Genomic DNA, 27,030 nt, shown 5'->3' with positions numbered 1-27,030 from the left:
GCCGCCGATAAGTTCCTTTCAGGTATCACTAACCATCTTGACCCTGCAGACGCGGCGGCCATGGATGTTCCTCTGACGGTGGACGAGCTGCTCTCGGCCGCCAAATCCTTTAGTTCTGGCAGGACACCGGGCAGTGACGGCCTCCCAGCAGAGCTCTATGTAGCGCTGGGAGACCTAATCTGTCCGGACCTGTTAGGGCTGTATGAGGAGATGGTGGTGGAGGGCAGAATGCCTCCATCTCTGAGGGAAGGAATGGTCACGATCCTGTACAAGCGTAAAGGAGAGAGGTGCGACCTGAAGAATTGGCGTCCCATCACCCTTCTGAACGTCGACTACAAGATCCTGGCCAAGACGATGGCAACGAGATTGAAGACTGTTATCGGACGGATCATCCACCCGGATCAGACCTGCGGCATCCCCGGACGTCGCATCGCAGACAGCCTGGCTCTCATGCGGGACACGGTCGAGTACATCAAAGCCCGCCGGGTGCACGCAGCCCTGATCTCGTTGGATCAGGAAAAGGCCTTCGACCGTGTTTCCCATGAGTTCCTGGGCAAAGCTCTGCACAGGTTAGGTTTGGGTAACATGTTTTGCTTGTATGTCCAACTAATGTATTTTGATATTCACAGCTCGGTGTTGGTGAACGGCTGGAAGACTGACCCCTTCCCGGTCCTCTCAGGGGTCAGACAAGGCTGTCCTCTGTCACCTCTTCTTTTTGTTTGTGTTATAGAACTCTTTGCAGAGGCTATCCGGCGGAATGGAGAGATCAGAGGGATCACCGCACCAGGACCAGAACGCTTCGAGGTCAAGTGCTCGCTCTACATGGACGACGTGACTGTCTTCTGCGCGGACCGGCGCTCAGTCGACACCCTCGTCCAGACCTGTGAGACCTTCGGACGGGCTTCGGGAGCCAAAGTCAACTGCGGGAAGTCGGAAGCCATGCTCTTCGGGGACTGGCAGCCGGCCTCTTCCGCCCCCTTCCCTTTCAGCATCCAGCCGGATTTCATCAAGGTTCTTGGAGTCTGGTTCGGGAAGGAAGGAGCAGCCCTCAAGTCCTGGGAGGAACGCTTGACCAAGATCACCCAACGGATCGGTCTGTGGAGCCTCAGACGCCTCACCTGTGAGGGCAAAGCACTGGTCCTGCGTAACGAGGTACTGCCCGTGCTGCAGTACACGGCCCAGGCCTGGCCCCCCCTTGCCACCGTGTGCAGGGCCATTACCAGGACGGTGTTTCGTTTTGTCTGGGGATCCAAGATGGACAGAGTAAAGCGGAGCATCATGTACAAGGATCCTCGCAAGGGTGGGAAGGGCGTACCCGATATCCCCACCCTCCTGCGATCCTCCTTCGTATGTGACTGCGTTCGCCGAACTCTGCGAGTCAAGAGAGGTTCCGCGGGTGGGTCCATGTCTCGCTTCTTCCTGCTCCCCCTTTGGAGACGGTTAGGCTGGGACAAGTGGGACAGCTCCTTCCCCTACAACTGGACGGCGCCATGGTTCTACGGAGACGTGGTTCGGTTTGTGAGGGAACACCAACTGGAGGGACTCAAGCCTGATTTGTGGAAGCCAAAGACTATCCACAAACTCATCAGAGCCAAGGACGAAATGGAGAACATTCCAGGACTTCATCACGACACACTGGAGACTGTTTGGACAAACGTGTCATCGGCTGGATTGACCAACGGGCACAAGGACTTGTCATGGATGGCGATACAGGGCGGACTGCCCGTCCGGTCATTCATGCACGCCCGGAACCTGTGCAAAACCCGGTACTGCCCAAGGTGCCCCTTCGTGGAGGAAACATCGCTGCACGCCTTTTGGGACTGCCGTTTCGCACAGCGCCTGTTGGTTGCCCTGGAGGATGACCTGAGGAACTCCGTCCCCAGAGAGAGCCTATCGTACCATTCCGTACTTTATGGACTCTTCCCTGGGACTCACACCGTTGGAGCCATCCAGGAGGCTTGGCGCCTTATGAACTGCTTTAAGGACGCTATTTGGGTCGCCAGGAACCGGCTCATCTTGAAGAGGGAGAGGATGTCTATCCAGGATTGCCGCAGGCTGATCCACAGCCTGCTCAGAGACTATTCCATCATGGACAGTCCGGACGACAGCGCCGAGGAGGAGGTTTAGACCTCTTCCATGCCCCCTCCCTCCTTTTCCCGTTATGTGCGTCTTTCAATAAAGCTTCGGGCCTGTGATTTCCCCACCCTATCCCCCTTTTCCCCTACCCCCATCCCCCAATCGCCGGTTCGTCGTTATTTATTGTCTAACTTTTTCTTTCAGCTTGAGTGTTATGGATAAGCATAGGAGTGTGATGTATAGTTTAGTGCGTCGTACTCTATGGCTATGTAAGAAGGATTGTATAGTTCTGTGTGTACGGGGCTGCGGCACTGTACACGGTTTGTTACCTTTTTGTGAGTAGTGCATGATAATAAAGATGCTGTTAAATCAAAAAATCTGTTCTTATCAGTTTAAAATCTGATACGTCCCCTATCTGGGGACCATATATTAAATGGATTTTTAGAACAGGGAGATGGAAAAAGAGCTTGCTCTGTCCACTCCACGCATTGACCTGGTATTGCAGTACCTCCAGGAACGGTGCACCCCTTCTTAACCCAGTTTCCAAAAGCAGAACTCAATTCACCTGATTCATATTAGCCCGGTTTAATGAATTGGAAGAAAGCATACGTCTTCATATGCACCTCAATTTGGCCCATTCACTTTTCACACTTCCTCCTTTTGTTTTTTATCTTTCACACTTTTGACTTTCTTTATTCATCCAAATAGCAAACTCATCACCACTCAACCTGACCAACTCGGCTATGTCCCGTGCTGCAGTTCTCTGTCTTATCTAGATCATTTGCAATTGAATGGAATAGATCCCTTTTGGACAAAGTGGATTCACCTGCTGCTGCAGTGACCACAGGTGTGATAAGATCTAGAATTGGCATCTGGTGCGATCTCTCCGCTTCCACTCCAAAGAAAGTTACCTGTTTATTCCTATCATGCATTGGTTTTTGGGGTTTTCTTTGAGTAATGATGATCTCTTTAGTAGTCTGTTGGCGCCCTCTCCTGGAGGAATAGTTTGCTTGCTCTTGGACATTCTAAAAGAGAGGTCATGATAGACATTGAGCTTCTGAGCTCAATTGGGGACAGTCATGGGTGATGAATGTTTGCAACCTGCTGCAAAGCCTCATACCGCAATATAAGGAACGTCAAATACTAAGAAAGGGCGGCCTATGAAAGAATTACTACTTTCAATAAGTACACTTAAACGGCTAATTGGGAATAGAAAAACTGTAAAAAGCCCTCTGAGAAAGCCCCCCTCTAACCTTTGATAGTAAGTTTTTCTGTAGTCTGCCTGTTGATGTATTTTCCGTTTGAACTGTGCACAACATGAAGAGACGGAACACTGGCGGCTTGTCACAATGCCCCCGCTGACATCACAATAGCGCTGCTGCCTAGAAAACAAGCTGCGCAGCAGAAGTTGTTCTTTGGGTGGGAGGGTGGGCTAGTGTAAGGAGGGGGCAAGCTCTTTTTTTCCCGGGTGGTAGGGGGATGACAGGAGAAGGGATGCGGGTGGTGAGAAGGGTACAGAGGGCAGGGTTTGGGGGCTGGGAAGGAAAGGGAAAAGATTAGGGTTTGGGGATGATGAAAGGGCTTTCTACGGGTAAGGATGGCAAAGGGTGGCAGTGACGGAAAGTCAGGCAACCTGTCCTGTCCGTCTTTTTGTATCGTGAATTGGAAAGACTGCAAGGGGGAGGGGAGTTGCTTGCGCCCTAAAGGAGGAGTTATTCAGATTCATTGCAGTGGGGGGCGGCGGCTGCAAAACGCACCATTCTTCTTGTTTTTGCTCTGCAAAGCAGCCTTTTCAAGGGTTGGCTTGGGTGACAAAATGTCTTCTGTAGGCGTGGGTTTGTCTCCCTCTCGCTCTCTCTCCCTAAGATGTGTCCGGCATAGGCCAGGGTGCCACTCGAGGCCCAAACCAATTCTGGTTATCGCTTCTCGGCCTTTTGGCTAAGATCAAGTGTAGTATCTGTTCTTATCGCTTCTCGGCCTTTTGGCTAAGATCAAGTGTAGTATCGTTCGAAAAGGTGGTTTAAGGCTCCGGCCACCTTAGTACAATGATGCAATGCACACTGGAAGGTTGCGCTTGTTAGTACTTTGGGAGGATAGTATATCCATCTAGAGGAAACCATGGCCCTACCAGGATCGAGGCTATTAGACTGAGTAAGTGTGGGGGCTATGGTGCAATGTGCCCCAGGATTGACGACCCTGGAGTGAGTCTGAGCTTGCTGGCTTGGGACCCCGGCAAGCCTTGGGCTCTGTAGCACACCGTACCTTGCCCTTTCATACTTTCTGAGCATATTGCTTTATCCCGGCCTTCTGGCTAGGAAGGGAAATTTTTATAATCATGGTCGGAGGTCCGTTCAGCTTCGGCTGAGAAACCAACACCCGGTTGGAGGTCCGGGTCAGCTTCGGCTGAGAAACCAACACCCGGTTGGAGGTCCGGGTCAGCTTCGGCTGAGAAACCTACACCCGGTTGGAGGTCCGGTTAGCCTTGGGCTGAGAAACCAACACCGGTTGACGGTCCGGGCAGTTTCGGCTGCGAAACCAACAACTAGTAGCTCTCTACTCCACTTGGGTAAGATGCCTGGGTGGACGCTGGGAGCAACGACAAGGCTCAACCAGGCTTCGGCTTGGGGGAGCACCGAAGATCCCTGACCCTTGCTGTGGCCTTCTGGCTCGGAGGGACGGGGTTGATTTTTGGGGACCCTCTCCTCACGGAGGGGTCCACACGAATCCTAGCCTTTGCACTGTTTTTGGTGTGACTTCGGTCATGCATTTTTTGCGGTGCTTTGGAAAGCTTCATTAAATCAAAAATCTGTTCTTATCAGTTTAATATCTGATACGTCCCCTATCTGGGGACCATATATTAAATGGATTTTTAGAACAGGGAGATGGAAAAAGAGCTTGCTCTGTCCACTCCACGCATTGACCTGGTATTGCAGTACCTCCAGGAACGGTGCACCCCTTCTTAACCCAGTTTCCAAAAGCAGAACTCAATTCACCTGATTCATATTAGCCCGGTTTAATGAATTGGAAGAAAGCATACGTCTTCATATGCACCTCAATTTGGCCCATTCACTTTTCACACTTCCTCCTTTTGTTTTTTATCTTTCACACTTTTGACTTTCTTTATTCATCCAAATAGCAAACTCATCACCTCTCAACCTGACCAACTCGGCTATGTCCCGTGCTGCAGTTCTCTGTCTTATCTAGATCATTTGCAATTGAATGGAATAGATCCCTTTTGGACAAAGTGGATTCACCTGCTGCTGCAGTGACCACAGGTGTGATAAGATCTAGAATTGGCATCTGGTGCGATCTCTCCGCTTCCACTCCAAAGAAAGTTACCTGTTTATTCCTATCATGCATTGGTTTTTGGGGTTTTCTTTGAGTAATGATGATCTCTTTAGTAGTCTGTTGGCGCCCTCTCCTGGAGGAATAGTTTGCTTGCTCTTGGACATTCTAAAAGAGAGGTCATGATAGACATTGAGCTTCTGAGCTCAATTGGGGACAGTCATGGGTGATGAATGTTTGCAACCTGCTGCAAAGCCTCATACCGCAATATAAGGAACGTCAAATACTAAGAAAGGGCGGCCTATGAAAGAATTACTACTTTCAATAAGTACACTTAAACGGCTAATTGGGAATAGAAAAACTGTAAAAAGCCCTCTGAGAAAGCCCCCCTCTAACCTTTGATAGTAAGTTTTTCTGTAGTCTGCCTGTTGATGTATTTTCCGTTTGAACTGTGCACAACATGAAGAGACGGAACACTGGCGGCTTGTCACAATGCCCCCGCTGACATCACAATAGCGCTGCTGCCTAGAAAACAAGCTGCGCAGCAGAAGTTGTTCTTTGGGTGGGAGGGTGGGCTAGTGTAAGGAGGGGGCAAGCTCTTTTTTTCCCGGGTGGTAGGGGGATGACAGGAGAAGGGATGCGGGTGGTGAGAAGGGTACAGAGGGCAGGGTTTGGGGGCTGGGAAGGAAAGGGAAAAGATTAGGGTTTGGGGATGATGAAAGGGCTTTCTACGGGTAAGGATGGCAAAGGGTGGCAGTGACGGAAAGTCAGGCAACCTGTCCTGTCCGTCTTTTTGTATCGTGAATTGGAAAGACTGCAAGGGGGAGGGGAGTTGCTTGCGCCCTAAAGGAGGAGTTATTCAGATTCATTGCAGTGGGGGGCGGCGGCTGCAAAACGCACCATTCTTCTTGTTTTTGCTCTGCAAAGCAGCCTTTTCAAGGGTTGGCTTGGGTGACAAAATGTCTTCTGTAGGCGTGGGTTTGTCTCCCTCTCGCTCTCTCTCCCTAAGATGTGTCCGGCATAGGCCAGGGTGCCACTCGAGGCCCAAACCAATTCTGGTTATCGCTTCTCGGCCTTTTGGCTAAGATCAAGTGTAGTATCTGTTCTTATCAGTTTAATATCTGATACGTCCCCTATCTGGGGACCATATATTAAATGGATTTTTAGAACAGGGAGATGGAAAAAGAGCTTGCTCTGTCCACTCCACGCATTGACCTGGTATTGCAGTACCTCCAGGAACGGTGCACCCCTTCTTAACCCAGTTTCCAAAAGCAGAACTCAATTCACCTGATTCATATTAGCCCGGTTTAATGAATTGGAAGAAAGCATACGTCTTCATATGCACCTCAATTTGGCCCATTCACTTTTCACACTTCCTCCTTTTGTTTTTTATCTTTCACACTTTTGACTTTCTTTATTCATCCAAATAGCAAACTCATCACCACTCAACCTGACCAACTCGGCTATGTCCCGTGCTGCAGTTCTCTGTCTTATCTAGATCATTTGCAATTGAATGGAATAGATCCCTTTTGGACAAAGTGGATTCACCTGCTGCTGCAGTGACCACAGGTGTGATAAGATCTAGAATTGGCATCTGGTGCGATCTCTCCGCTTCCACTCCAAAGAAAGTTACCTGTTTATTCCTATCATGCATTGGTTTTTGGGGTTTTCTTTGAGTAATGATGATCTCTTTAGTAGTCTGTTGGCGCCCTCTCCTGGAGGAATAGTTTGCTTGCTCTTGGACATTCTAAAAGAGAGGTCATGATAGACATTGAGCTTCTGAGCTCAATTGGGGACAGTCATGGGTGATGAATGTTTGCAACCTGCTGCAAAGCCTCATACCGCAATATAAGGAACGTCAAATACTAAGAAAGGGCGGCCTATGAAAGAATTACTACTTTCAATAAGTACACTTAAACGGCTAATTGGGAATAGAAAAACTGTAAAAAGCCCTCTGAGAAAGCCCCCCTCTAACCTTTGATAGTAAGTTTTTCTGTAGTCTGCCTGTTGATGTATTTTCCGTTTGAACTGTGCACAACATGAAGAGACGGAACACTGGCGGCTTGTCACAATGCCCCCGCTGACATCACAATAGCGCTGCTGCCTAGAAAACAAGCTGCGCAGCAGAAGTTGTTCTTTGGGTGGGAGGGTGGGCTAGTGTAAGGAGGGGGCAAGCTCTTTTTTTCCCGGGTGGTAGGGGGATGACAGGAGAAGGGATGCGGGTGGTGAGAAGGGTACAGAGGGCAGGGTTTGGGGGCTGGGAAGGAAAGGGAAAAGATTAGGGTTTGGGGATGATGAAAGGGCTTTCTACGGGTAAGGATGGCAAAGGGTGGCAGTGACGGAAAGTCAGGCAACCTGTCCTGTCCGTCTTTTTGTATCGTGAATTGGAAAGACTGCAAGGGGGAGGGGAGTTGCTTGCGCCCTAAAGGAGGAGTTATTCAGATTCATTGCAGTGGGGGGCGGCTGCAAAACGCACCATTCTTCTTGTTTTTGCTCTGCAAAGCAGCCTTTTCAAGGGTTGGCTTGGGTGACAAAATGTCTTCTGTAGGCGTGGGTTTGTCTCCCTCTCGCTCTCTCTCCCTAAGATGTGTCCGGCATAGGCCAGGGTGCCACTCGAGGCCCAAACCAATTCTGGTTATCGCTTCTCGGCCTTTTGGCTAAGATCAAGTGTAGTATCTGTTCTTATCGCTTCTCGGCCTTTTGGCTAAGATCAAGTGTAGTGTTGTTCGAAGAGGTGGTTTAAGCTCCAGGCCACCTTAGTACAATGATACAATGCACACTGGAAGGTTGCGCTTGCTAGTACTCTGGGTGGATAGTATATTCATCTAGAGGAAAACATGGCCCTACCAGGATCGAGGCTATTAGACTGAGTAAGGGTGGGGGGCTATGGTACAACGTGCCCCAGGACTGACGACCCTGGAGTGAGTCTGAGCTTGCTGGCTTGGGACCCCGGCAAGCCTTGGGCTCTGTAGCACACCGTACCTTGCCTTTTCATACTTTTTGAGCATATTACCCTATCCCGGCCTTCTGGCTAGGAAGGGAAATTTTTATAATCCCGGTCGGAGGTCTGGTCAGCTTTGGGCTGAGAAACTAACACCCGGTTGGAGGTCTGGGTCAGCTTCGGCTGAGAAACCAACACCCGGTTGGAGGTCTGGGTCAGCTTCGGCTGAGAAACCAACACCCGGTTGGAGGTCCGGGTCAGCTTCGGCTGAGAAACCAACACCCGGTTGGAGGTCCGGTTAGCCTTGGGCTGAGAAACCAACACCGGTTGACGGTCCGGGCAGTTTCGGCTGCGAAACCAACAACTAGTAGCTCTCTACTCCACTTGGGTAAGATGCCTGGGTGGACGCTGGGAGCAACGACAAGGCTCAACCAGGCTTCGGCTTGGGGGAGCACCGAAGATCCCTGACCCTTGCTGTGGCCTTCTGGCTCGGAGGGACGGGGTTGATTTTTGGGGACCCTCTCCTCACGGAGGGGTCCACACGAATCCTAGCCTTTGCACTGTTTTTGGTGTGACTTCGGTCATGCATTTTTTGTGGTGCTTTGGAAAGCTTCATTAAATCAAAAATCTGTTCTTATCAGTTTAATATCTGATACGTCCCCTATCTGGGGACCATATATTAAATGGATTTTTAGAACAGGGAGATGGAAAAAGAGCTTGCTCTGTCCACTCCACGCATTGACCTGGTATTGCAGTACCTCCAGGAACGGTGCACCCCTTCTTAACCCAGTTTCCAAAAGCAGAACTCAATTCACCTGATTCATATTAGCCCGGTTTAATGAATTGGAAGAAAGCATACGTCTTCATATGCACCTCAATTTGGCCCATTCACTTTTCACACTTCCTCCTTTTGTTTTTTATCTTTCACACTTTTGACTTTCTTTATTCATCCAAATAGCAAACTCATCACCACTCAACCTGACCAACTCGGCTATGTCCCGTGCTGCAGTTCTCTGTCTTATCTAGATCATTTGCAATTGAATGGAATAGATCCCTTTTGGACAAAGTGGATTCACCTGCTGCTGCAGTGACCACAGGTGTGATAAGATCTAGAATTGGCATCTGGTGCGATCTCTCCGCTTCCACTCCAAAGAAAGTTACCTGTTTATTCCTATCATGCATTGGTTTTTGGGGTTTTCTTTGAGTAATGATGATCTCTTTAGTAGTCTGTTGGCGCCCTCTCCTGGAGGAATAGTTTGCTTGCTCTTGGACATTCTAAAAGAGAGGTCATGATAGACATTGAGCTTCTGAGCTCAATTGGGGACAGTCATGGGTGATGAATGTTTGCAACCTGCTGCAAAGCCTCATACCGCAATATAAGGAACGTCAAATACTAAGAAAGGGCGGCCTATGAAAGAATTACTACTTTCAATAAGTACACTTAAACGGCTAATTGGGAATAGAAAAACTGTAAAAAGCCCTCTGAGAAAGCCCCCCTCTAACCTTTGATAGTAAGTTTTTCTGTAGTCTGCCTGTTGATGTATTTTTCGTTTGAACTGTGCACAACATGAAGAGACGGAACACTGGCGGCTTGTCACAATGCCCCCGCTGACATCACAATAGCGCTGCTGCCTAGAAAACAAGCTGCGCAGCAGAAGTTGTTCTTTGGGTGGGAGGGTGGGCTAGTGTAAGGAGGGGGCAAGCTCTTTTTTTCCCGGGTGGTAGGGGGATGACAGGAGAAGGGATGCGGGTGGTGAGAAGGGTACAGAGGGCAGGGTTTGGGGGCTGGGAAGGAAAGGGAAAAGATTAGGGTTTGGGGATGATGAAAGGGCTTTCTACGGGTAAGGATGGCAAAGGGTGGCAGTGACGGAAAGTCAGGCAACCTGTCCTGTCCGTCTTTTTGTATCGTGAATTGGAAAGACTGCAAGGGGGAGGGGAGTTGCTTGCGCCCTAAAGGAGGAGTTATTCAGATTCATTGCAGTGGGGGGCGGCGGCTGCAAAACGCACCATTCTTCTTGTTTTTGCTCTGCAAAGCAGCCTTTTCAAGGGTTGGCTTGGGTGACAAAATGTCTTCTGTAGGCGTGGGTTTGTCTCCCTCTCGCTCTCTCTCCCTAAGATGTGTCCGGCATAGGCCAGGGTGCCACTCGAGGCCCAAACCAATTCTGGTTATCGCTTCTCGGCCTTTTGGCTAAGATCAAGTGTAGTGTTGTTCGAAGAGGTGGTTTAAGCTCCAGGCCACCTTAGTACAATGATACAATGCACACTGGAAGGTTGTGCTTGCTAGTACTCTGGGTGGATAGTATATTCTTCTAGAGGAAAACATGGCCCTACCAGGATCGAGGCTATTAGACTGAGTAAGGGTGGGGGGCTATGGTACAACGTGCCCCAGGACTGACGACCCTGGAGTGAGTCTGAGCTTGCTGGCTTGGGACCCCGGCAAGCCTTGGGCTCTGTAGCACACCGTACCTTGCCTTTTCATACTTTTTGAGCATATTACCCTATCCCGGCCTTCTGGCTAGGAAGGGAAATTTTTATAATCCCGGTCGGAGGTCTGGTCAGCTTTGGGCTGAGAAACTAACACCCGGTTGGAGGTCTGGGTCAGCTTCGGCTGAGAAACCAACACCCGGTTGGAGGTCTGGGTCAGCTTCGGCTGAGAAACCAACACCCGGTTGGAGGTCCGGTTAGCCTTGGGCTGAGAAACCAACAAGGGTTGACGGTCCGGGCAGTTTCGGCTGCGAAACCAACAACTAGTAGCTCTCTACTCCACTTGGGTAAGATGCCTGGGTGGACGCTGGGAGCAACGACAAGGCTCAACCAGGCTTCGGCTTGGGGGAGCACCGAAGATCCCTGACCCTTGCTGTGGCCTTCTGGCTCGGAGGGACGGGGTTGATTTTTGGGGACCCTCTCCTCACGGTGGGGTCCACACGAATCCTAGCCTTTGCACTGTTTTTGGTGTGACTTCGGTCATGCATTTTTTGTGGTGCTTTGGAAAGCTTCATTAAATAAAAAAAATCTGTTCTTATCAGTTTAATATCTGATACGTCCCCTATCTGGGGACCATATATTAAATGGATTTTTAGAACAGGGAGATGGAAAAAGAGCTTGCTCTGTCCACTCCACGCATTGACCTGGTATTGCAGTACCTCCAGGAACGGTGCACCCCTTCTTAACCCAGTTTCCAAAAGCAGAACTCAATTCACCTGATTCATATTAGCCCGGTTTAATGAATTGGAAAAAAGCATACGTCTTCATATGCACCTCAATTTGGCCCATTCACTTTTCACACTTCCTCCTTTTGTTTTTTATCTTTCACACTTTTGACTTTCTTTATTCATCCAAATAGCAAACTCATCACCACTCAACCTGACCAACTCGGCTATGTCCCGTGCTGCAGTTCTCTGTCTTATCTAGATCATTTGCAATTGAATGGAATAGATCCCTTTTGGACAAAGTGGATTCACCTGCTGCTGCAGTGACCACAGGTGTGATAAGATCTAGAATTGGCATCTGGTGCGATCTCTCCGCTTCCACTCCAAAGAAAGTTACCTGTTTATTCCTATCATGCATTGGTTTTTGGGGTTTTCTTTGAGTAATGATGATCTCTTTAGTAGTCTGTTGGCGCCCTCTCCTGGAGGAATAGTTTGCTTGCTCTTGGACATTCTAAAAGAGAGGTCATGATAGACATTGAGCTTCTGAGCTCAATTGGGGACAGTCATGGGTGATGAATGTTTGCAACCTGCTGCAAAGCCTCATACCGCAATATAAGGAACGTCAAATACTAAGAAAGGGCGGCCTATGAAAGAATTACTACTTTCAATAAGTACACTTAAACGGCTAATTGGGAATAGAAAAACTGTAAAAAGCCCTCTGAGAAAGCCCCCCTCTAACCTTTGATAGTAAGTTTTTCTGTAGTCTGCCTGTTGATGTATTTTCCGTTTGAACTGTGCACAACATGAAGAGACGGAACACTGGCGGCTTGTCACAATGCCCCCGCTGACATCACAATAGCGCTGCTGCCTAGAAAACAAGCTGCGCAGCAGAAGTTGTTCTTTGGGTGGGAGGGTGGGCTAGTGTAAGGAGGGGGCAAGCTCTTTTTTTCCCGGGTGGTAGGGGGATGACAGGAGAAGGGATGCGGGTGGTGAGAAGGGTACAGAGGGCAGGGTTTGGGGGCTGGGAAGGAAAGGGAAAAGATTAGGGTTTGGGGATGATGAAAGGGCTTTCTACGGGTAAGGATGGCAAAGGGTGGCAGTGACGGAAAGTCAGGCAACCTGTCCTGTCCGTCTTTTTGTATCGTGAATTGGAAAGACTGCAAGGGGGAGGGGAGTTGCTTGCGCCCTAAAGGAGGAGTTATTCAGATTCATTGCAGTGGGGGGCGGCGGCTGCAAAACGCACCATTCTTCTTGTTTTTGCTCTGCAAAGCAGCCTTTTCAAGGGTTGGCTTGGGTGACAAAATGTCTTCTGTAGGCGTGGGTTTGTCTCCCTCTCGCTCTCTCTCCCTAAGATGTGTCCGGCATAGGCCAGGGTGCCACTCGAGGCCCAAACCAATTCTGGTTATCGCTTCTCGGCCTTTTGGCTAAGATCAAGTGTAGTATCTGTTCTTATCAGTTTAATATCTGATACGTCCCCTATCTGGGGACCATATATTAAATGGATTTTTAGAACAGGGAGATGGAAAAAGAGCTTGCTCTGTCCACTCCACGCATTGACCTGGTATTGCAGTACCTCCAGGAACGGTGCACCCCTTCTTAACCCAGTTTCCAAAAGCAGAACTCAATTCACCTGATTCATATTAGCCCGGTTTAATGAATTGGAAGAAAGCATACGTCTTCATATGCACCTCAATTTGGCCCATTCACTTTTCACACTTCCTCCTTTTGTTTTTTATCTTTCACACTTTTGACTTTCTTTATTCATCCAAATAGCAAACTCATCACCACTCAACCTGACCAACTCGGCTATGTCCCGTGCTGCAGTTCTCTGTCTTATCTAGATCATTTGCAATTGAATGGAATAGATCCCTTTTGGACAAAGTGGATTCACCTGCTGCTGCAGTGACCACAGGTGTGATAAGATCTAGAATTGGCATCTGGTGCGATCTCTCCGCTTCCACTCCAAAGAAAGTTACCTGTTTATTCCTATCATGCATTGGTTTTTGGGGTTTTCTTTGAGTAATGATGATCTCTTTAGTAGTCTGTTGGCGCCCTCTCCTGGAGGAATAGTTTGCTTGCTCTTGGACATTCTAAAAGAGAGGTCATGATAGACATTGAGCTTCTGAGCTCAATTGGGGACAGTCATGGGTGATGAATGTTTGCAACCTGCTGCAAAGCCTCATACCGCAATATAAGGAACGTCAAATACTAAGAAAGGGCGGCCTATGAAAGAATTACTACTTTCAATAAGTACACTTAAACGGCTAATTGGGAATAGAAAAACTGTAAAAAGCCCTCTGAGAAAGCCCCCCTCTAACCTTTGATAGTAAGTTTTTCTGTAGTCTGCCTGTTGATGTATTTTCCGTTTGAACTGTGCACAACATGAAGAGACGGAACACTGGCGGCTTGTCACAATGCCCCCGCTGACATCACAATAGCGCTGCTGCCTAGAAAACAAGCTGCGCAGCAGAAGTTGTTCTTTGGGTGGGAGGGTGGGCTAGTGTAAGGAGGGGGCAAGCTCTTTTTTTCCCGGGTGGTAGGGGGATGACAGGAGAAGGGATGCGGGTGGTGAGAAGGGTACAGAGGGCAGGGTTTGGGGGCTGGGAAGGAAAGGGAAAAGATTAGGGTTTGGGGATGATGAAAGGGCTTTCTACGGGTAAGGATGGCAAAGGGTGGCAGTGACGGAAAGTCAGGCAACCTGTCCTGTCCGTCTTTTTGTATCGTGAATTGGAAAGACTGCAAGGGGGAGGGGAGTTGCTTGCGCCCTAAAGGAGGAGTTATTCAGATTCATTGCAGTGGGGGGCGGCGGCTGCAAAACGCACCATTCTTCTTGTTTTTGCTCTGCAAAGCAGCCTTTTCAAGGGTTGGCTTGGGTGACAAAATGTCTTCTGTAGGCGTGGGTTTGTCTCCCTCTCGCTCTCTCTCCCTAAGATGTGTCCGGCATAGGCCAGGGTGCCACTCGAGGCCCAAACCAATTCTGGTTATCGCTTCTCGGCCTTTTGGCTAAGATCAAGTGTAGTATCTGTTCTTATCAGTTTAATATCTGATACGTCCCCTATCTGGGGACCATATATTAAATGGATTTTTAGAACAGGGAGATGGAAAAAGAGCTTGCTCTGTCCACTCCACGCATTGACCTGGTATTGCAGTACCTCCAGGACCGGTGCACCCCTTCTTAACCCAGTTTCCAAAAGCAGAACTCAATTCACCTGATTCATATTAGCCCGGTTTAATGAATTGGAAGAAAGCATACGTCTTCATATGCACCTCAATTTGGCCCATTCACTTTTCACACTTCCTCCTTTTGTTTTTTATCTTTCACACTTTTGACTTTCTTTATTCATCCAAATAGCAAACTCATCACCACTCAACCTGACCAACTCGGCTATGTCCCGTGCTGCAGTTCTCTGTCTTATCTAGATCATTTGCAATTGAATGGAATAGATCCCTTTTGGACAAAGTGGATTCACCTGCTGCTGCAGTGACCACAGGTGTGATAAGATCTAGAATTGGCATCTGGTGCGATCTCTCCGCTTCCACTCCAAAGAAAGTTACCTGTTTATTCCTATCATGCATTGGTTTTTGGGGTTTTCTTTGAGTAATGATGATCTCTTTAGTAGTCTGTTGGCGCCCTCTCCTGGAGGAATAGTTTGCTTGCTCTTGGACATTCTAAAAGAGAGGTCATGATAGACATTGAGCTTCTGAGCTCAATTGGGGACAGTCATGGGTGATGAATGTTTGCAACCTGCTGCAAAGCCTCATACCGCAATATAAGGAACGTCAAATACTAAGAAAGGGCGGCCTATGAAAGAATTACTACTTTCAATAAGTACACTTAAACGGCTAATTGGGAATAGAAAAACTGTAAAAAGCCCTCTGAGAAAGCCCCCCTCTAACCTTTGATAGTAAGTTTTTCTGTAGTCTGCCTGTTGATGTATTTTCCGTTTGAACTGTGCACAACATGAAGAGACGGAACACTGGCGGCTTGTCACAATGCCCCCGCTGACATCACAATAGCGCTGCTGCCTAGAAAACAAGCTGCGCAGCAGAAGTTGTTCTTTGGGTGGGAGGGTGGGCTAGTGTAAGGAGGGGGCAAGCTCTTTTTTTCCCGGGTGGTAGGGGGATGACAGGAGAAGGGATGCGGGTGGTGAGAAGGGTACAGAGGGCAGGGTTTGGGGGCTGGGAAGGAAAGGGAAAAGATTAGGGTTTGGGGATGATGAAAGGGCTTTCTACGGGTAAGGATGGCAAAGGGTGGCAGTGACGGAAAGTCAGGCAACCTGTCCTGTCCGTCTTTTTGTATCGTGAATTGGAAAGACTGCAAGGGGGAGGGGAGTTGCTTGCGCCCTAAAGGAGGAGTTATTCAGATTCATTGCAGTGGGGGGCGGCGGCTGCAAAACGCACCATTCTTCTTGTTTTTGCTCTGCAAAGCAGCCTTTTCAAGGGTTGGCTTGGGTGACAAAATGTCTTCTGTAGGCGTGGGTTTGTCTCCCTCTCGCTCTCTCTCCCTAAGATGTGTCCGGCATAGGCCAGGGTGCCACTCGAGGCCCAAACCAATTCTGGTTATCGCTTCTCGGCCTTTTGGCTAAGATCAAGTGTAGTATCTGTTCTTATCAGTTTAATATCTGATACGTCCCCTATCTGGGGACCATATATTAAATGGATTTTTAGAACAGGGAGATGGAAAAAGAGCTTGCTCTGTCCACTCCACGCATTGACCTGGTATTGCAGTACCTCCAGGAACGGTGCACCCCTTCTTAACCCAGTTTCCAAAAGCAGAACTCAATTCACCTGATTCATATTAGCCCGGTTTAATGAATTGGAAGAAAGCATACGTCTTCATATGCACCTCAATTTGGCCCATTCACTTTTCACACTTCCTCCTTTTGTTTTTTATCTTTCACACTTTTGACTTTCTTTATTCATCCAAATAGCAAACTCATCACCTCTCAACCTGACCAACTCGGCTATGTCCCGTGCTGCAGTTCTCTGTCTTATCTAGATCATTTGCAATTGAATGGAATAGATCCCTTTTGGACAAAGTGGATTCACCTGCTGCTGCAGTGACCACAGGTGTGATAAGATCTAGAATTGGCATCTGGTGCGATCTCTCCGCTTCCACTCCAAAGAAAGTTACCTGTTTATTCCTATCATGCATTGGTTTTTGGGGTTTTCTTTGAGTAATGATGATCTCTTTAGTAGTCTGTTGGCGCCCTCTCCTGGAGGAATAGTTTGCTTGCTCTTGGACATTCTAAAAGAGAGGTCATGATAGACATTGAGCTTCTGAGCTCAATTGGGGACAGTCATGGGTGATGAATGTTTGCAACCTGCTGCAAAGCCTCATACCGCAATATAAGGAACGTCAAATACTAAGAAAGGGCGGCCTATGAAAGAATTACTACTTTCAATAAGTACACTTAAACGGCTAATTGGGAATAGAAAAACTGTAAAAAGCCCTCTGAGAAAGCCCCCCTCTAACCTTTGATAGTAAGTTTTTCTGTAGTCTGCCTGTTGATGTATTTTCCGTTTGAACTGTGCACAACATGAAGAGACGGAACACTGGCGGCTTGTCACAATGCCCCCGCTGACATCACAATAGCGCTGCTGCCTAGAAAACAAGCTGCGCAGCAGAAGTTGTTCTTTGGGTGGGAGGGTGGGCTAGTGTAAGGAGGGGGCAAGCTCTTTTTTTCCCGGGTGGTAGGGGGATGACAGGAGAAGGGATGCGGGTGGTGAGAAGGGTACAGAGGGCAGGGTTTGGGGGCTGGGAAGGAAAGGGAAAAGATTAGGGTTTGGGGATGATGAAAGGGCTTTCTACGGGTAAGGATGGCAAAGGGTGGCAGTGACGGAAAGTCAGGCAACCTGTCCTGTCCGTCTTTTTGTATCGTGAATTGGAAAGACTGCAAGGGGGAGGGGAGTTGCTTGCGCCCTAAAGGAGGAGTTATTCAGATTCATTGCAGTGGGGGGCGGCGGCTGCAAAACGCACCATTCTTCTTGTTTTTGCTCTGCAAAGCAGCCTTTTCAAGGGTTGGCTTGGGTGACAAAATGTCTTCTGTAGGCGTGGGTTTGTCTCCCTCTCGCTCTCTCTCCCTAAGATGTGTCCGGCATAGGCCAGGGTGCCACTCGAGGCCCAAACCAATTCTGGTTATCGCTTCTCGGCCTTTTGGCTAAGATCAAGTGTAGTATCTGTTCTTATCAGTTTAATATCTGATACGTCCCCTATCTGGGGACCATATATTAAATGGATTTTTAGAACAGGGAGATGGAAAAAGAGCTTGCTCTGTCCACTCCACGCATTGACCTGGTATTGCAGTACCTCCAGGAACGGTGCACCCCTTCTTAACCCAGTTTCCAAAAGCAGAACTCAATTCACCTGATTCATATTAGCCCGGTTTAATGAATTGGAAGAAAGCATACGTCTTCATATGCACCTCAATTTGGCCCATTCACTTTTCACACTTCCTCCTTTTGTTTTTTATCTTTCACACTTTTGACTTTCTTTATTCATCCAAATAGCAAACTCATCACCACTCAACCTGACCAACTCGGCTATGTCCCGTGCTGCAGTTCTCTGTCTTATCTAGATCATTTGCAATTGAATGGAATAGATCCCTTTTGGACAAAGTGGATTCACCTGCTGCTGCAGTGACCACAGGTGTGATAAGATCTAGAATTGGCATCTGGTGCGATCTCTCCGCTTCCACTCCAAAGAAAGTTACCTGTTTATTCCTATCATGCATTGGTTTTTGGGGTTTTCTTTGAGTAATGATGATCTCTTTAGTAGTCTGTTGGCGCCCTCTCCTGGAGGAATAGTTTGCTTGCTCTTGGACATTCTAAAAGAGAGGTCATGATAGACATTGAGCTTCTGAGCTCAATTGGGGACAGTCATGGGTGATGAATGTTTGCAACCTGCTGCAAAGCCTCATACCGCAATATAAGGAACGTCAAATACTAAGAAAGGGCGGCCTATGAAAGAATTACTACTTTCAATAAGTACACTTAAACGGCTAATTGGGAATAGAAAAACTGTAAAAAGCCCTCTGAGAAAGCCCCCCTCTAACCTTTGATAGTAAGTTTTTCTGTAGTCTGCCTGTTGATGTATTTTCCGTTTGAACTGTGCACAACATGAAGAGACGGAACACTGGCGGCTTGTCACAATGCCCCCGCTGACATCACAATAGCGCTGCTGCCTAGAAAACAAGCTGCGCAGCAGAAGTTGTTCTTTGGGTGGGAGGGTGGGCTAGTGTAAGGAGGGGGCAAGCTCTTTTTTTCCCGGGTGGTAGGGGGATGACAGGAGAAGGGATGCAGGTGGTGAGAAGGGTACAGAGGGCAGGGTTTGGGGGCTGGGAAGGAAAGGGAAAAGATTAGGGTTTGGGGATGATGAAAGGGCTTTCTACGGGTAAGGATGGCAAAGGGTGGCAGTGACGGAAAGTCAGGCAACCTGTCCTGTCCGTCTTTTTGTATCGTGAATTGGAAAGACTGCAAGGGGGAGGGGAGTTGCTTGCGCCCTAAAGGAGGAGTTATTCAGATTCATTGCAGTGGGGGGCGGCGGCTGCAAAACGCACCATTCTTCTTGTTTTTGCTCTGCAAAGCAGCCTTTTCAAGGGTTGGCTTGGGTGACAAAATGTCTTCTGTAGGCGTGGGTTTGTCTCCCTCTCGCTCTCTCTCCCTAAGATGTGTCCGGCATAGGCCAGGGTGCCACTCGAGGCCCAAACCAATTCTGGTTATCGCTTCTCGGCCTTTTGGCTAAGATCAAGTGTAGTATCTGTTCTTATCAGAACAAACTGAGCTAGCTACACTTGACGAGATACGATCAGGGAGACAAGCTCCGAAGCCCAGCCGAGACCGAAAGAGGGAGATCGGACGGAAGAAGAGCTTGGCAGCAAGAAGCAAGAAGACGAAGGCTCGGAGAAGACTTGGGGAGACCAGAGGAACTTCGAGGAGGAACACAGCGGGAGAAGACACCCGGAGAAGAATCCAAGATCCAGCTCCGGGAACTCAAGCAGGAACCAGCCATGGCAAGCAAGCCAGAGAAGGCAGCCAGGAAGGCTCAGGACCCAGGGACCTCCAGGAAGGCTCATCCAGAGGCTTCTTCGGCCCAAGAGGCCCCCACCTCCGACGCCAGCCAGCCGGAGGGAGCCCGGACGCCGCCTGAAAAGGCTCCAACCCTGGAGCCTTGGATGCGGCAGACGGTCGCCCTGAAGCTAAAGGCGGTGGATGGTAGGTTGCCGGACATGTCCAGCGACGTGTTCTGCAAGAAGATGATTCTGGATCAGGGCTTCTCCAGGGCGGAAACCCTGAGTGTCCAGACCTTCATGACTGGCATTTTTCTGGTAACCTTTGCCACGGTGAATGCTTGCAGGAGATACTGGGAGGCGATGAACGCAGCGATGCCGGACTCCCCTTTTCATTCTTTTTTAGGATCCTGTCCTATACAGAGGGATGAGAAGAGGATCACGGTCTCCATGCGGAACCCGCACACCCCAGGAAGAGACATCTCCACGTTCCTGGGACGTCTCTGCACAGTGGTGAGGGAGCCATCCCACATCCTTAACGGCAACGGATTCTGGACGGGTAAGTGGTCAGTAACCGTTCGACTCCACAGGGAACCAGCATCCGAGGATGGTCTCCAGCACCTGCCCCCGACATTCTCTCTGGGAAACTCCTATGGTCTCATCTACTACCCGGACATGCCACACAACTGCAGGAAATGTGGCGGGAAAGGGCATTCGATGAAGACCTGCAAGGAGGACGCCTGCAGGGTTTGCCGGGTGACAGGACACAGCTCCAAGGACTGCCCAAAGAAGAAGACTTGCAACCTATGTGGACAGGCGGACCACCTTTACAAGGACTGCCCACAGCGGGAGAAATCCTGGGCAAGGGTTGCCGCGGCGACCCAGTATCGGGTAGTCACAGCTTCGTCGACCAAGGCAGCTACGACCAAGGCCACAGAGGCCAAGGACAAGGCGGCCAAGAACCCGGCGACCGTGGCTCCAGCCGATGCCCCAGCAGCCACGGAGTCCAGGGAAAAGAAGGGTAAGAAAACTGCTGCCCCCTCCCTGGTCCCCCCCCCTGTCACCCCTGTCCAAACCCCTCCCCCCCCGGCCAACCCTACTGAGGATTCCACTACCTCCACCTCATTTCCCTACTCCTCAGCTGGTCTCCTCACCCCCCCCCCAAAGCCCACTCTCCCTCCCCAGACCATGAGAGCAGAGGGCCTCAGCACTCTTGCACTTTTCACCGAGGAGGATTTTCCAGCTCTTGTCTCCTCAGGTACAGGCCAAAGGAAAAGGAAGGTGGAAGATAGTCCTGTCGCAGAACCTTCCAAGCTGTTCATTGTGGACCTTAACCCACCCCAGGAAGAGGAGGATGGCCTCCTCCCAGAACCGGACGTGTTGGAGCAGATGGTGGAGTCCCTTGTGGCCGAAGAAGAAATGGAGGAGTCGGAAGCCACTGAGGCACCATCCCTGCTTGATCAGCTAGCAGAAGAGGGTCTGCTGGAGATACCCTTACCAGCAGGTGCCAAAGAGGAAGAACCGCCCGACCGGAGTGGTAACTAAGGCACACCGCCTGCTCTAACTTTCTCTTTCCTCCAATGACTGCTAACATTAACATCTTTTCCATTAATGTTAGGAGCATCAGAGACAAGTTCCGACGTCAGACAATTTTTGCGTTCCTTAACACTCAGTCTAGTGATGTATTTTTCCTGCAGGAATGCTCCCTTCCCTCCTCTAGGTCCTTCAACCATCTGGCCAGGGAGTGGACCCATGGCCCATCCTACTGGTCTGGCGGGGGCGACTGTAGGTCCGCGGGGGTCGCCGTGCTGATCAGGGGAAGCGCCTTCACATTGGACTCTGTTCAGGAAATCGTCTGCGGCAGGTTACTGCTCGTGGATGGCACCTGGGCGGGAGAACCTGTCAGGTTCATCAATGTGTATGCTTCTCCTGTGAAGAGCGATCGACTGGAGCTCCTCCAAGCCCTGCGCCCTCAGCTCGCTACCGCCAGGACGGTAGTGATGGCCGGGGATTTCAACTGCCCGATTGAGGAGGATGGACGCAGTTCTGGAACGGCTGCCAAGTTGGACGTCACATCCAAACTGCTCATTGAGATGGTGACCGAAGCCTCTCTTGTGGACGTTGTTGGCTCCATCGGACACGGATCCGTGAACTATTCATGGTGCCGATCCGATGGCTCGCTGCGTTCCAGGATTGACTTTGTGTTTACCTCTCGGGCGGTTGGGCGGAGTGGGCACTCGATGGTCCCCTGCTTCTTCTCTGACCACAGAGCCATTCACTTTCAAGGTGTGCTGGGCCATGGCTTCCCCATTGGCCCGGGCTCCTGGAAGCTGAACTGCTCTCTGCTGGAAAAGGGTGAGATTCTGGAGGAGCTTAGAGCTGCCTACTCCACGTGGCGGGCCTACAAGGCGGGCTTCCAGTCTGTTTCTGACTGGTGGGAATACGTTAAACTCGAGTTCCGTTTCTTCTTTCAGGCAAAGAGTCAACAACAGGCGTGTCTGAAGAGGAGGGACTTCAGGAGACTCCAGCGTGAGCTGCGTTCCCTGCAGGACCTTCTTCGATGCGGCTGGGACGTGAGAGAGGAGCTGGAGGAGACTAAGAGGAGCCTGAAAAGGCACTTCGAGGAGGAGTCCGAGCGAATTGTCTTCCGTTCCAAAGTGGAGAACCTGGAGAAGGGTGAGAAATGTAACTCGTTCTTTTTCAGGAAACTCCACGCCGGTCACACGCCCATGAATGAACTACGAGACGAGAGTGGAAACATGCGACGCGGGAAAGAGAACGTGATGAAGGTCATCAGCGACTTCTACAGCGAACTCTACGCCCGCAAGACTACTGACCCCGAGGCCGCCGATAAGTTCCTGTCAGGTATCACTAACCATCTTGACCCTGCAGACGCGGCGGCCATGGATGTTCCTCTGACGGTGGACGAGCTGCTCTCGGCCGCCAAATCCTTTAGTTCTGGCAGGACACCGGGCAGTGACGGCCTCCCAGCAGAGCTCTATGTAGCGCTGGGAGACCTAATCTGTCCGGACCTGTTAGGGCTGTATGAGGAGATGGTGGTGGAGGGCAGAATGCCTCCATCTCTGAGGGAAGGAATGGTCACGATCCTGTACAAGCGTAAAGGAGAGAGGTGCGACCTGAAGAATTGGCGTCCCATCACCCTTCTGAACGTCGACTACAAGATCCTGGCCAAGACGATGGCAACGAGATTGAAGACTGTTATCGGACGGATCATCCACCCGGACCAGACCTGCGGCATCCCCGGACGTCGCATCGCAGACAGCCTGGCTCTCATGCGGGACACGGTCGAGTACATCAAAGCCCGCCGGGTGCACGCAGCCCTGATCTCGTTGGATCAGGAAAAGGCCTTCGACCGTGTTTCCCATGAGTTCCTGGGCAAAGCTCTGCACAGGTTAGGTTTGGGTAACATGTTTTGCTTGTATGTCCAACTAATGTATTTTGATATTCACAGCTCGGTGTTGGTGAACGGCTGGAAGACTGACCCCTTCCCGGTCCTCTCAGGGGTCAGACAAGGCTGTCCTCTGTCACCTCTTCTTTTTGTTTGTGTTATAGAACTCTTTGCAGAGGCTATCCGGCGGAATGGAGAGATCAGAGGGATCACCGCACCAGGACCAGAACGCTTCGAGGTCAAGTGCTCGCTCTACATGGACGACGTGACCGTCTTCTGCGCGGACCGGCGCTCAGTCGACACCCTCGTCCAGACCTGTGAGACCTTCGGACGGGCTTCGGGAGCCAAAGTCAACTGCGGGAAGTCGGAAGCCATGCTCTTCGGGGACTGGCAGCCGGCCTCTTCCGCCCCCTTCCCTTTCAGCATCCAGCCGGATTTCATCAAGGTTCTTGGAGTCTGGTTCGGGAAGGAAGGAGCAGCCCTCAAGTCCTGGGAGGAACGCTTGACCAAGATCACCCAACGGATCGGTCTGTGGAGCCTCAGACGCCTCACCTGTGAGGGCAAAGCACTGGTCCTGCGTAACGAGGTACTGCCCGTGCTGCAGTACACGGCCCAGGCCTGGCCCCCCCTTGCCACCGTGTGCAGGGCCATTACCAGGACGGTGTTTCGTTTTGTCTGGGGATCCAAGATGGACAGAGTAAAGCGGAGCATCATGTACAAGGATCCTCGCAAGGGTGGGAAGGGCGTACCCGATATCCCCACCCTCCTGCGATCCTCCTTCGTATGTGACTGCGTTCGCCGAACTCTGCGAGTCAAGAGAGGTTCCGCGGGTGGGTCCATGTCTCGCTTCTTCCTGCTCCCCCTTTGGAGACGGTTAGGCTGGGACAAGTGGGACAGCTCCTTCCCCTACAACTGGACGGCGCCATGGTTCTACGGAGATGTGGTTCGGTTTGTGAGGGAACACCAACTGGAGGGACTCAAGCCCGATTTGTGGAAGCCAAAGACTATCCACAAACTCATCAGAGCCAAGGACGAAATGGAGAACATTCCAGGACTTCATCACGACACACTGGAGACTGTTTGGACAAACGTGTCATCGGCTGGATTGACCAACGGGCACAAGGACTTGTCATGGATGGCGATACAGGGCGGACTGCCCGTCCGGTCATTCATGCACGCCCGGAACCTGTGCAAAACCCGGTACTGCCCAAGGTGCCCCTTCGTGGAGGAAACATCGCTGCACGCCTTTTGGGACTGCCGTTTCGCACAGCGCCTGTTGGTTGCCCTGGAGGATGACCTGAGGAACTCCGTCCCCAGAGGGAGCCTATCGTACCATTCCGTACTTTATGGACTCTTCCCTGGGACTCACACCGTTGGAGCCATCCAGGAGGCTTGGCGCCTTATGAACTGCTTTAAGGACGCTATTTGGGTCGCCAGGAACCGGCTCATCTTGAAGAGGGAGAGGATGTCTATCCAGGATTGCCGCAGGCTGATCCACAGCCTGCTCAGAGACTATTCCATCATGGACAGTCCGGACGACAGCGCCGAGGAGGAGGTTTAGACCTCTTCCATGCCCCCTCCCTCCTTTTCCCGTTATGTGCGTCTTTCAATAAAGCTTCGGGCCTGTGATTTCCCCACCCTATCCCCCTTTTCCCCTACCCCCACCCCCCAATCGCCGGTTCGTCGTTATTTATTGTCTAACTTTTTCTTTCAGCTTGAGTGTTATGGATAAGCATAGGAGTGTGATGTATAGTTTAGTGCGTCGTACTCTATGGCTATGTAAGAAGGATTGTATAGTTCTGTGTGTACGGGGCTGCGGCACTGTACACGGTTTGTTACCTTTTTGTGAGTAGTGCATGATAATAAAGATGCTGTTAAATCAAAAATCTGTTCTTATCGGCTAAGATCAAGTGTAGTATCGTTCGAAAAGGTGGGTTAAGGCTCCGGCCACCTTAGTACAATGATGCAATGCACACTGGAAGGTTGCACTTGTTAGTACTTTGGGAGGATAGTATATCCATCTAGAGGAAACCATGGCCCTACCAGGATTGAGGCTATTAGACTGAGTAAGTGTGGGGGTTATGGTGCAATGTGCCCCAGGAATGGACACCCTGGAGGGAGTCTGAACTTGCTAGGTTGGGACCCTGGTAAGCCTCAGACTCTGTCGCACGCCGCGCCTTGCCTATTCATACTTTCCAAGCATATTGCCCTATCCTGGCCTTCTGGCTAAGAAGGGAAATTTTTATAATCCCGGTCGGAGGTCCGGTCAGCTTTGGGCTGAGAAACCAACACCCGGTTGGAGGTCCGGGTCAGCTTTGGCTGAGAAACCAACACCCGGTTGGAGGTCCGGTTAGCCTTGGGCTGAGAAACCAACACCCGGTTGGAGGTCCGGTCAGCCTTGGGCTGAGAAACCAACACCCGGTTGGAGGTCCGGTCAGCCTTGGGCTGAGAAACCAACACCGGTTGACGGTCCGGGCAGTCTCGGCTGCGAAACCAACGACTAGTAGCTCCCTACTCCACTTGGGTAAGATGCCTCGGTGGACGCTGGGAGCAACAACAAGGCTCAACCAGGCTTCGGCTTGGGGGAGCACCGAAGATCCCTGACCCTCGCTGTGGCCTTCTGGCTCGGAGGGACGGGGTTGATTTTTGGGGATCCTCTTCTCACGGAGGGGTCCACACGAATCCTAGCCTTTGCACTGTTTTTGGTGTGACTTCGGTCATGCATTTTTGCGGTGCTTTGGAAAGCTTCATTAAATCAAAATCTGTTCTTATCAGTTTAATATCTGATACGTCCCCTATCTGGGGACCATATATTAAATGGATTTTTAGAACAGGGAGATGGAAAAAGAGCTTGCTCTGTCCACTCCACGCATTGACCTGGTATTGCAGTACCTCCAGGAACGGTGCACCCCTTCTTAACCCAGTTTCCAAAAGCAGAACTCAATTCACCTGATTCATATTAGCCCGGTTTAATGAATTGGAAGAAAGCATACGTCTTCATATGCACCTCAATTTGGCCCATTCACTTTTCACACTTCCTCCTTTTGTTTTTTATCTTTCACACTTTTGACTTTCTTTATTCATCCAAATAGCAAACTCATCACCACTCAACCTGACCAACTCGGCTATGTCCCGTGCTGCAGTTCTCTGTCTTATCTAGATCATTTGCAATTGAATGGAATAGATCCCTTTTGGACAAAGTGGATTCACCTGCTGCTGCAGTGACCACAGGTGTGATAAGATCTAGAATTGGCATCTGGTGCGATCTCTCCGCTTCCACTCCAAAGAAAGTTACCTGTTTATTCCTATCATGCATTGGTTTTTGGGGTTTTCTTTGAGTAATGATGATCTCTTTAGTAGTCTGTTGGCGCCCTCTCCTGGAGGAATAGTTTGCTTGCTCTTGGACATTCTAAAAGAGAGGTCATGATAGACATTGAGCTTCTGAGCTCAATTGGGGACAGTCATGGGTGATGAATGTTTGCAACCTGCTGCAAAGCCTCATACCGCAATATAAGGAACGTCAAATACTAAGAAAGGGCGGCCTATGAAAGAATTACTACTTTCAATAAGTACACTTAAACGGCTAATTGGGAATAGAAAAACTGTAAAAAGCCCTCTGAGAAAGCCCCCCTCTAACCTTTGATAGTAAGTTTTTCTGTAGTCTGCCTGTTGATGTATTTTCCGTTTGAACTGTGCACAACATGAAGAGACGGAACACTGGCGGCTTGTCACAATGCCCCCGCTGACATCACAATAGCGCTGCTGCCTAGAAAACAAGCTGCGCAGCAGAAGTTGTTCTTTGGGTGGGAGGGTGGGCTAGTGTAAGGAGGGGGCAAGCTCTTTTTTTCCCGGGTGGTAGGGGGATGACAGGAGAAGGGATGCAGGTGGTGAGAAGGGTACAGAGGGCAGGGTTTGGGGGCTGGGAAGGAAAGGGAAAAGATTAGGGTTTGGGGATGATGAAAGGGCTTTCTACGGGTAAGGATGGCAAAGGGTGGCAGTGACGGAAAGTCAGGCAACCTGTCCTGTCCGTCTTTTTGTATCGTGAATTGGAAAGACTGCAAGGGGGAGGGGAGTTGCTTGCGCCCTAAAGGAGGAGTTATTCAGATTCATTGCAGTGGGGGGCGGCGGCTGCAAAACGCACCATTCTTCTTGTTTTTGCTC

General features: G+C 50.1%; 9 non-coding genes and 4 pseudogenes across 9 annotated transcripts; all 13 read left to right on the top strand.

Annotated features, from left to right (window-relative positions):
* Positions 1-2,401: 2,401 nt before the first annotated feature.
* On the top strand, positions 2,402-2,606 carry LOC142253048 (U2 spliceosomal RNA; annotated as a pseudogene).
* A 1,388-nt stretch (positions 2,607-3,994) lies between these two features.
* LOC142253554 (U2 spliceosomal RNA) lies at positions 3,995-4,162 on the top strand (annotated as a pseudogene).
* A 679-nt stretch (positions 4,163-4,841) lies between these two features.
* LOC142253058 (U2 spliceosomal RNA) lies at positions 4,842-5,034 on the top strand. Its single transcript, XR_012726380.1, has one exon. It is a non-coding gene; the product is annotated as a U2 spliceosomal RNA (small nuclear RNA).
* A 1,388-nt stretch (positions 5,035-6,422) lies between these two features.
* LOC142252416 (U2 spliceosomal RNA) lies at positions 6,423-6,613 on the top strand. The gene has a single exon (XR_012725794.1). It is a non-coding gene; the product is annotated as a U2 spliceosomal RNA (small nuclear RNA).
* Positions 6,614-7,998: 1,385 nt separating this feature from the next.
* Positions 7,999-8,162, top strand: LOC142253565 (U2 spliceosomal RNA; annotated as a pseudogene).
* Positions 8,163-8,889: 727 nt separating this feature from the next.
* LOC142252996 (U2 spliceosomal RNA) lies at positions 8,890-9,082 on the top strand. Its single transcript, XR_012726341.1, has one exon. It is a non-coding gene; the product is annotated as a U2 spliceosomal RNA (small nuclear RNA).
* A 2,190-nt stretch (positions 9,083-11,272) lies between these two features.
* Positions 11,273-11,467, top strand: LOC142253292 (U2 spliceosomal RNA). The gene has a single exon (XR_012726594.1). It is a non-coding gene; the product is annotated as a U2 spliceosomal RNA (small nuclear RNA).
* A 1,388-nt stretch (positions 11,468-12,855) lies between these two features.
* LOC142252414 (U2 spliceosomal RNA) lies at positions 12,856-13,046 on the top strand. Its single transcript, XR_012725793.1, has one exon. It is a non-coding gene; the product is annotated as a U2 spliceosomal RNA (small nuclear RNA).
* A 1,388-nt stretch (positions 13,047-14,434) lies between these two features.
* On the top strand, positions 14,435-14,625 carry LOC142252759 (U2 spliceosomal RNA). The gene has a single exon (XR_012726126.1). It is a non-coding gene; the product is annotated as a U2 spliceosomal RNA (small nuclear RNA).
* A 1,388-nt stretch (positions 14,626-16,013) lies between these two features.
* Positions 16,014-16,204, top strand: LOC142252413 (U2 spliceosomal RNA). Its single transcript, XR_012725792.1, has one exon. It is a non-coding gene; the product is annotated as a U2 spliceosomal RNA (small nuclear RNA).
* A 1,388-nt stretch (positions 16,205-17,592) lies between these two features.
* Positions 17,593-17,783, top strand: LOC142252412 (U2 spliceosomal RNA). Its single transcript, XR_012725791.1, has one exon. It is a non-coding gene; the product is annotated as a U2 spliceosomal RNA (small nuclear RNA).
* A 1,388-nt stretch (positions 17,784-19,171) lies between these two features.
* LOC142253594 (U2 spliceosomal RNA) lies at positions 19,172-19,275 on the top strand (annotated as a pseudogene).
* Positions 19,276-25,588: 6,313 nt separating this feature from the next.
* LOC142253087 (U2 spliceosomal RNA) lies at positions 25,589-25,783 on the top strand. The gene has a single exon (XR_012726407.1). It is a non-coding gene; the product is annotated as a U2 spliceosomal RNA (small nuclear RNA).
* The last annotated feature ends 1,247 nt before the right edge of the window (positions 25,784-27,030 follow it).

Source organism: Anomaloglossus baeobatrachus, chromosome 9, assembly GCF_048569485.1.
Source record: "Anomaloglossus baeobatrachus isolate aAnoBae1 chromosome 9, aAnoBae1.hap1, whole genome shotgun sequence".
NCBI classification, from domain to species: domain Eukaryota; kingdom Metazoa; phylum Chordata; class Amphibia; order Anura; family Aromobatidae; genus Anomaloglossus; species Anomaloglossus baeobatrachus.
Note: the sequence above shows the minus strand (reverse complement) of the source record. Positions and strands in the feature narration are given on the sequence as shown.